This window comes from Mandrillus leucophaeus, unplaced genomic scaffold, assembly GCF_000951045.1.
Source record: "Mandrillus leucophaeus isolate KB7577 unplaced genomic scaffold, Mleu.le_1.0 Scaffold628, whole genome shotgun sequence".
Taxonomy (NCBI): Eukaryota; Metazoa; Chordata; class Mammalia; order Primates; family Cercopithecidae; genus Mandrillus; species Mandrillus leucophaeus.
Window position 1 is genome coordinate 548,996 of NW_012106786.1, and position 9,938 is coordinate 558,933.

Below are 9,938 nucleotides of genomic sequence, written 5' to 3' on the forward strand. Positions count from 1 at the left end.
AAAAAAAAAAAGAAAAAGAAATGTCTCTAGCTGTGTGGACGTGTATATGTATCTGTATGCATGTGTCTGCATGTATACACACCGTATTTATTTATTTGACCAAGATGAATGCATGTGTTCATTTGTGATCATTAAGGGAGCATTTTGCTGGGGCAGCAAGCTCAAAATAAATCACCTGTTGCCTCTGACAGCTGAAAGCCAGATGATGCTAAGGATGGCTGGAGAGGTCAGCTGTGACTCTTTTGCTCAACTGTTGGACAAGAGTAGGCTTGAAGTTGATAACCTCTATTCCTCTCCTGGGCAGTGCTTCTGAAACTTCAAAGAGCATAGGAATCACCTGGAAATCTTGTCAAATGCAAATTCACTTCAGCTGGGCTGGGTGAGATTGACAGTCCATATGTCTAACAAAGTCCTAGGTAAGCCGATGCTGCTGGCCCACTGACCACCCCCTGGGTAACAAAGCTCTATGGCAGTGGTCTTTACACTTTGCTGCATAATAGAACCACCAGGAGCACTTTCAAAAATCCCTTGCCCATGCAATACCCCATACCAATTAAATCAGAAAATCAGAATCCCTGGGAGTGGACTCCAGGTCCCCAGGTAATTCTAATGTGCGGCTGAGTTTGAGAACCAGAGGTCAAGCACAGAGATTCTCAAACTGGAGTTTGAATCGGGATCACTTAAAGGGGTGCTGGGCATCACCCTCGAAGTTTCTGATTCAGGAGTTCTAGGGCGGAGTCCAGAGGTTCGTGATATTAGAGACAGAGGGAGAGGAAGAGGGAGTTGGGTGCGAGAAAGAGAGAGAGGTGGTGGAATGAGCAAGAGAAGGAAAAAGGGAGAGGGGAGGAAAAAGGACAGGTTCCTTGTCTTCTGGGATTTTACAGGTTCCTAGAAGAAATAAGACAAGTATTCACATAAATAGGAAACAAGATTAACTATGACACAAAGCCAAGAGAAAGAATCCAAATATTCTGGGGGAGAAGACTTCCAGCAGAGGTGATGAGAGGTGCTCCCAGGGGTGTGGAACTGGGGACCAAGAAAAGGGACTGGGTTTAAGGAACGCTTTATGAAGAGGATCTCCAAGGGCTGGCACTCAAACAACAGCTGGAATGTTGTCACACAGAGATGGGACAAGGCTATTCCAAGCCAAAAGTTCAGGAGCAAGGGCCGGACACGGTGGCTCACACCTGTAATTCCAGCACTTTGGAAGGCCGAGGTGGGTGGATCACCTGAGGTCAGGAGTTCCAGACCAGCCTGGACAACATGTTCTCTACTAAAAATACAAAAATTAGCCGGGCATGGTGGCATGTGCCTGTTGTCCCAGCTACTCATACTCAGGAGGCTGAGGCAGAAGAATTGCTTGAACCTGGGAGGTGGAGGTTGTAGTGAGCCAAGATAGAGTCATTGCACTCCAGCCTGGGGGATGCAGCAAGACACTGTCTCAAAAAAAAAAAAAAAAATCAGTAGCAAAAGGTGAATACTAGAAAACATAGGCTGTGTTCAAGAAACAGCAAGATCTGGTCTAGAATGGAGTGGGGATAGAGCATGGGGGGCCGGGGGCAGGAGCAGGCTGCAGGGGAGGTCTGGGCCAGGTCCCATAGGGCCGCAGACTCCAAGCAGAACATGGAGGTCATGCTTAATTTGGTAGACAATGGGAAGCTCATGAAGGTTTTTAAGCAGGAGCACCCTATCACTCAGGAAGGAGTGAAAGAGCTACAATGAAGGGGCAGAGGCTGAGGCTGTTTGGTAGTAGCTGCAAGAATTCAGGTGAGAAACACCAAGTGCCTGGATTAGGGCTGGGTATGGAGGTAAAATGTCCTTAGGAAAAATTCACAGATAGAGATAAGCTCTGCCACTTAAACTGTTAACATAGGTCTGATCTTCATTAGAATTAGAAGATACATGAATTGTGAGTGCCTAGAAGTTCCTGCTAGATGAACATTAAACAACTACAGTCTAACCAGTTCTGGAAACATCCCAAGCTGGGTGAATGTGTCCAAAGGTCCCAAGCTGGACAATTAGAATAGAGGTCAAGCAGCCTTATGTCGAGTAAATGTTTAAGAAGGAATGAAGACAAATGCACAGACTCCTGTGAGCAATCATGAGGAAGGTCAGGGGCATTTGTTAAACAAAGACCAACAAAGACAATCTCAGAGGCAGAAGTCGGGGACAGACAAACCCATGCACCTGGGATGGTCCCCAGTGGGCCCCATCTTGGGTGCCCAGTGAAAGATGAAAGGCACAGAGGCCCTGCCGCAAGCCAGGTGGGAAGAGCTGTAATCACCTCTGACGCCTGCTGAGACCTGAACCTCTGTTCTGTGCCTCCCCAGCCAAATAATAACCTGAGGCCTCTCCTCAGCCCTCCACCACTCTCTCCTCCACAGTATCTGACTGCAGATCCAAAGTTCATGACAAACTGGTCACCTCCACTAGGAAGGAAGCAAAGACAGCTGTAAAATAGGATGAAGGTTTGCTTATTTTAATAGGAAGAATAAAATTAAAAGTTTTTTTTTCGGGGCCAAAGAAAATCAAGTACTTTGCTTCAAGCAAAACTGGGATCTCTATGCAGAAAGAGACAGGTCTGAGTTTGACTCCTGGCTCCATCACTTAACAGCCATATGAGCTTCCTGAACTTGCATTTCCTATCTGTGAAATGACAACGCCAGCCACTCACAGGCTTCTTAGTGAGACAGGCATGAAGGTGCCCAGGGCAGGGCTGGGTCACTGCGGGCCTTTGGCATCAGTCCCTTTTGCCAGAGGACAGCCCTACTCATTCTCCCAGTCCCTGGCAGTTGTCACAGTCTCTGCCCTAAATCCCCTTCAGTTTCCTTCTCTTCTCTTCTCTCTTCTGAATCCTCCAGGCCAGATGCTCTGGAGTTAGCCACTGTCTTAATTCCATTTGCATCCCCTCCTTCCAACACCCAGTAGGAACTGTCACTTAAAATCATACATGTGACAGGCCGGGTGCAGTGGCTCACGCCTGTAATCCTAGCACTTTGAGAGGCCGAAGCAGGCGGATCATGAGGTCAGGAGACTGAGACCATCCTGGCCAACATGGTGAAACCCCGTCTCTACTAAAAATACAAAAAATTAGCCCGGTGTGGTGGCACACACCTGTAGTCCCAGCTACTTGGGAGGCTGAGATAGGGAAATCACTTGAACCCGGGAGGCGGAGGTTGCAGTGAGCTGAGATCATGCCACTGCAGTCCAGTCTGGTGACAGAGCAAGACTCTGTCTCAAAAAAAAAAAAAAAAAAAAATCATGCATGTGACAAAATGCTTAAAAACATGGGCTATGTCTTCAGACACATGCATTCAAATCTTGGTTTTGCCTGGTACAAAGACAGCGATCTTAAGGGGTCTCTGGTGATAATCCTGCTTATCTTCCAGGGTGGTGAAGATTACATGAGTTTTCCGTATTAAATGCCAAGCATATTTCCTGGCTTGCAGAAAGATCTTGGGAAATACTAGCCATTGTGACTTTCAGTTCTTTCTCACATGTGTCCCATCTGGGGCTGACCACCATCACTGCACACCTTCCCAGCTTCCCGGCTGCTCTCCTGTCCCTACCTCTCACTACCCTAATCAAACCTACATCCTGTTGCCACACTCCGCTTCCTCCCATGCCCCTTGGGCCCTAGTTCAAGAACTGGCTGAGGCCAATGACATTCAGTCCAAGCCCTCACCCACCCTTCCCCTAAACTCTACTTCCTATTACTTCCTAAAAACACACTTGCCACTCCAATCAGCCAGCTCTCCTGTCACCCAAAGGTATAAACTACCTTGGCTCTGCCCTTCCCAGCCTCTGCTCAGCACAGCTCCTCTCAGCTGCTTGCTCCTTGCCCTATGCCTTTCCAAATTCTACTCCCTTCTACAACCTCCTGCTTTGGTGTCACCTCCTCCAGGAAGCCTTCTCTGACCTGACCTCTCCACTCCACGCTACCTTCTCTGAACTTCTGTAGTTCTCATCAGCACAAAGACAGCTATATCCTATGAACCCTGAGACAGCTCTACTGGCACACGTTCATCTAAAGTAAATATTTGGTGATCAAGAGAGTCCAGTTTAAAACGGAAAACCAGGAGGGAGACAGGGCAGTTAAACAGCAGGTCGGGATCCCAACACTTATTAGTAACATTGGAGACAAATAGAGTAACTATTGCGAAGAGCTCAAGTTTCCAATTACTATTTTAAGAGCCCAGGATGACTTCATACCACAGAAAGTCTCTAGTCATTAGCTGGGTTACTTGTCATTTATGTTGGTTTCATAAAAATAATCACTTTGAAAACATCAGATTGTTTTCTCTAATTCCAGGAACTATTTGGATGTTTCTTGCACAACCAAGTGAAGGTGACAGAGTGTGGTTTGCAGGGGTCTCCAGCTCCTCCCTGTGTAACTTCCATCAGCTTTCCAACCTCTCCAAATATAAGTAAAAACTGTGCTTACTATGCAAATGCAGCTCTAAGCCCCTCCTACACCACAGTTCTGGAGCTGACACTACACACAGTGAGGACACTAAAAGGCTGATGAATACACTGACTGCCTACAGACAGAGCAGAGGGATGGCGCTGTCCCCTACTCTGTCTTGGACACCATCTTCTCCTCTGAAACAACACACTCCTCCACCTTGGAAGGGTGCTCCCATCCTCTCCCTATGAGGTTGTATATCTCACCACTGTCCCAAAGGGTCTGGGTCAAGTCTTCCACCAGGGCTGCTGCCTCCTCACTGTTTTCAGGCCAATGCTCTTGCAGCCAAGCCTGAATTTCCTTGGCAGCACAGTCAACATCTGCTCCTTGGTGTGTACCTCTGGCCTCAGCCAGTGATGACAGAGCTCTCAGAGGTGGCCGAGTACATCCTGCAGTCCCCTGGTTGCCTCTGCCTGGGGGCTGCCCTTGCCGGCACTCTGGGGAAAGGGCTTAGACTGAGGGCTATCCTCCTGCAGTACAGCTACCTGCACCCAGGAGTCATCCGCCAGGATCATTATGGTGACCTCCTCCTCTTGTCTTTCTTCCTCTTTGACAGAGCAGGAGCATCGCCATCTTGGGCAAGCCTATTCTAAATCCAATCAAAAACCTAAATCCAAAGGGCATCAGCCTAATGGCTAAGGTCAGCATGACCATAAGCCACAAACTAACATCTCTCACCAGAAACATTCAAAACTCCTTTCCAACCAGAGACATGCTAGTCCTGAGATAACCCACCTCTTGCCGGAAAGATGTCAGCCCCAAGATAACCTCCCTTCTGCCCAGAGACGTTCCAAACCTGCCAAAACTTCTGCCCCACACCGAAACATTCCAAGCTTGTGATAAGCACCCTCACCCTAAAACCAATATATACTCTTAGTCTGGAAGAGAAAGGGCTCCTGACTGAAATTGGCCAGAAGCCCCTCTGAGGTTTTATCTAAAGTAAACCTGTCTTTAAGTGTCTAGCCGTAGTTCATGTTTTTTTTTTTTTTTTACTCTTTCTTTAACTCTTACACTCTTGAGGCACCTGGACCAAGGGGCTCAGCGGAGTGGTCACTTTCGATATCTCTGTGGCCATCATCCAAGGTCCTGGGGCAATCACTTAGTCTTCAAGCCTTGAACCTCAGTCTTCTCCAGCCAGGCTCTGGGGTAAGACACCTCCCTCCTCAAATCGCAACAAGTAGTCCTACTGAGAAACAAAAAAGAGAAACATAATCACTAAGTAGACTGTCCTAAAGCAATCTAACTCACAAGAGCCCAGGTCAGACCACCAGGTGGTCCTTACATATGCAAACCAACAGATGCTTCCTGTTGCTCTTAAAGGAAAAATGTCTTATTCCTGAAAACACCTCTCTCTGTGGTAAGAGAAGTTAAGAAGTATTACAAGTGGCCAGGCGCAGTGGCTCACGCCTGTAATCCCAGCACTTTGTGGGGGCTGAGATGGGTAGATCATGAGGTCAGGAGTTCGATACCAGCCTGGGCAACATGGCCAAACCCTGTCTGTACTAAAAATACAAAAATTAGCCGGGTGTGGTGGCATGCGCCTATATTCCCAGCTACTCAGGAGGCTAAGGCAAGAGAATCACTTGAACCTGGGAGGTGGAGGTTCTAGTGAGCCAAGACCACGCCACTGCACTCCAGCCTGGGCAACAGAGCAAGACTCAGTCTCAAAAAGAAAAAAAAAAAAGTATCACAAGCACAAAAAATACAGCATTGTTCCTTCCAAAACACCAGAGAATGAGTATCAGAAATGCAAAGTCCCCAGAAAAACCCATGACTGAAACACTGAGGACTCTCCTAAGTCAGCTCTGACTTGCACTGTGTGACCTTGACCTAACATACAACTTAGTCACTCAATCTCAGTGACCACTGAATAAAGAGAGATAATAACACTCATCTTTTTATTCTTACGGGGGCATCTTAAGGATTAGCAGTGGATCAGATATCAAAGTACTTTGAGCTTCATTGGAAGAAAGGCAATATCTCAACTGCATTATTACCATACTTTATGAAGATTAAGACATGCTCATACATCTCCAATCCAGTCTTGGCCCCTCAGTAATTTATCTTAAAAATGTTAGATATAAATTCCAAATTTATCTTCAAAGAATCAATATGTCAGTATGTTCAATTCTTTGCCTTCTACTTTTAAACTTAACTTCCTTGCAAAGCAACCTTTTTTGCCTATTCCACCCTGACTCATTCAGATTACCTGCTACCTGCTCCACCCTGACTCATTCTCTACCCTGCATAACCATTTTTTTCCCGCCAAAGCACTCACCCTGTCACTCTCTTTAAATTAGCCAATCGGAATTAGTTTAGCCTGTGCGGTCTAACCCCAGCCGATAGGGGAACAACACAGCAGCAAGGGCCATGTGTGTCAGAGATAAGAACCCCTTCCCCTCCCTGGTCCAAGTGTGTGCTCACCATTGCTCCATCTGTAAGGGCGCACCCTTCTATAGAAGTAACTTGCCTTGCTGAAAATTCAAAAGAAAATTTTATATTAGAGCGCTATTTCTTTTGCGGCACCGAAACTTTATATATAACAACAACAAAAACCCATCTTTGCAAAAAGAAATTTATTTGCAAGGACACAAAACCACAACATCATTTCTAATTCCAAAAAATTGAGTCCTTAAGAATCTACCAGCAGGGGAATGGCTAATAAACTACAGCACATCCGTATAGTAGCACATACCAGAAACTGTGGTATAATAAAGGCTACCTTTGGGTGGTAATGACAGGGAAGGGGCTCAAAGGAGTCACCTGGGATGCTGGAAATTTTCGATATCTTGATTTGGCAATGGTTGCATAAGAGCAAACATGAAATTTAACATCTGTGCATTATACTATATGTATTTTTTAATATTTTAAAAATTATACTCACAAAGATTACTAATCACTAACGATTTAAGATAATCCTTCTGATATGAAAATAATGGATAAACGTCACTGGGCATGGTGGCTCACGCCTGTAATCTCAGTACTTTGGAAGGCTCAGGCGGGTGGATCACAAGGTCAGGAATTTGAGACCAGCCTGAACAACATGGTGAAACCTTGTCTCTACTAAAAACACACAAATTAGCTGGACGTGGTGGTGCACACCTCTAATCCCAGCTACTTGAAAGGCTGAGGCAGAAAAATTGCTTGAACTCAGAAGGCAGAGATTGAAGTGAACAGAGATTGCACACGGCACTCTAGCCTGGGAGACAGCGTGAGACTCTGTCTCAAAAAAAAAAAAAAATTAATTAATTAATTAATTAATTAATGGATAAACACAAAACCAGCAAGGCAGAAAAACCACAGACACAGTAAGTCCCCAATTCTCTTTAAAAATGAACTCATACACAGGAAAAAAGAACCAGATGGCAGTTAGAAAATATCGAGAGCAGTGGAATTGCAAACGACTTAAAATAAATATTACGAAAGCAATACAAAATTATTTTTAGGCCAGGTACTGTGGTTCATGCCTGTAATCCCAGCACTTTGGGAGGCTGAAGAGGAAGACGGCTTGAGGCCAGTGTTACAGGAAAGGGGTCCGGATCCAGATCCCAAGAGCGAATTCTTGAATATCACACAAGAAAGAATTCAGGACAAGTCCACAGTGCAAAGTGAAACCAAGTTTATTAGGAAGGCAAAGGAATAAAAGAATGGCTACTCCATAGGCAGAGCAGTCCTGAGGGCTGCCAGTTGTCCATTTTTATGGTTATTTTTTGATGATACGCTAAACAAAGGGTGGATTATTCATGCCTCCCCTTTCAGACCATATAAGGTAACTTCCTGACGTTGCCATGGCATTTGTAAACTGTCATGGCACTGGTAGGAATGTAGCAGTGAGGAGGACTGGAGGTCACTCTCGTCACCATTTTGGTTTTGGTGGATTTTGCCCGCCTTCTTTACTGCAACCTGTTTTACCAGCAAGGTCTTTATGACCCATATTTTGTGCTGACCTCCTATCTCATCCTGTGACTTAGAGTGCCTTAACCATCCGGGAATGCAGCCCAATAGGTTTCAGCCTCATTTTACCCAGCTCCTATTTAAGATGGAGTTTCTGTGGTTCACACCCCTTTGACACCAGGAGTTGAAGACTGGCCTGGGCAACAGCTTGAGACCCCCTCTCTACAAAAAGGAAAAAAAAAATAAAATTAAAAATTACTACATCATAAAGACTCAGATGACAATCCCCCTCAATAAAAAGGTGGGGGGAAAGTAGAAAAAAAGCTTAAAAAGAAAGAATGATAGAAAGAAAAAGCTATTGGGAAAACTGAAGCTCTCAACATGTATTTTACTCAAATGACTAGAAGAAAGAGTGGCATATGGTAAAAGAGAACCCTTCCTACTTGGGAGCCTGGGAAAACTGTGCCCGGTCAGCTAAGTTGCCGTCTGACTTGGGACATCACATGTCCCTTCTGAACCTCAGTTTCCCCATCTGTAAAACGCGTAGGCTGCGCGGGATGTCGTCGAATGTCCCTTCCCGTCCAAAGTCTGCGCTTCCAGGTAGGAGAGGCAAGGAGCGCTCCACCAAGGAGAAGCGTCCGGGATGGTTCGCGGAGCGCAGCCGGGCGCCTAAATCGAGGCTGCCCGGGCCCGCGGGACACGAAGGGCGACCCAGATGCCCCAGCCCAAGCAGGGCTGCCGGCAGCTGGCTCTAGGCCCGCTATTCCCTTGCCTCGGTCTACTGCCCGGGGTCCGCGCGGCTCCAGACCTGCCTCTCCAGGTCACCTCTCGGGATACCAGGTCCTGCGGTGGCGGCTGCTCCACGTGCAAAAGTGCCCCCGGCCTTTCTGATGATATGCTAAACAATCGACCCGGCCCCTTGCACTCTGGCTCAAGCCGGTGGAGCACGGAGAGTCCTGGGCGGAACAGGTCCGCCCACCGCCGCGCTCATTGGCTGCCGAGAACGGCCCTGGGAATTCTGCCTTTCTATTGGCGGAGACAGCACCCAAAGCCGGAGGGCGGGAAGGAGTCTGGGCCCAACGCATTGTGGGAGACGTAGTCCGCCCGGAGACGAACCGGACCAAGGTCCCCTGAGCAGGGTTGCGGTTGATAGCCTGCGCAGTGCCCGCAGGCCAGAGGCAGGAAAATCCGCAGACTGTCCGTCAGGACCCCAGTGTTGGCCAGAGCTGTGACCTGAGACAAGCCGTTTCACTTCTCTAAGTCCTCTGTGTATTTGTCTATAAAATCTGAAAGGTGGATGGACGAACTTGAAGGTCGTTTTCAGCTACGAACCCGTGGCAAGGATTATTGTTAGGCGCCCCCGACCAGCGAGAGAGGACCCTGGGCAGGAAGGGAATCCATGAAGGAAAAAACCCTCATCGCCCAAGCCTGGGGCCTCTTTCCCAGTTTGCAGCTGTACACATGCACCCGGCCTTCGCATACCCCTTTGTTTTCGCACGTGGTATACCTGTGTTTGGAGAAAAGCTCTGCCCCTCTCCTCTGCCGCGGAACTCCCATTCTTTCAGCTCCTCCTGGGTGG

At 47.2% G+C, this 9,938-nt stretch overlaps 1 pseudogene; it reads left to right on the forward strand.

Moving 5' to 3' along the window:
• Nucleotides 1-9,114, forward strand: part of LOC105554115 — a 37,105-nt pseudogene extending 27,991 nt beyond the window's left edge.
• Nucleotides 9,115-9,938: the final 824 nt, after the last annotated feature.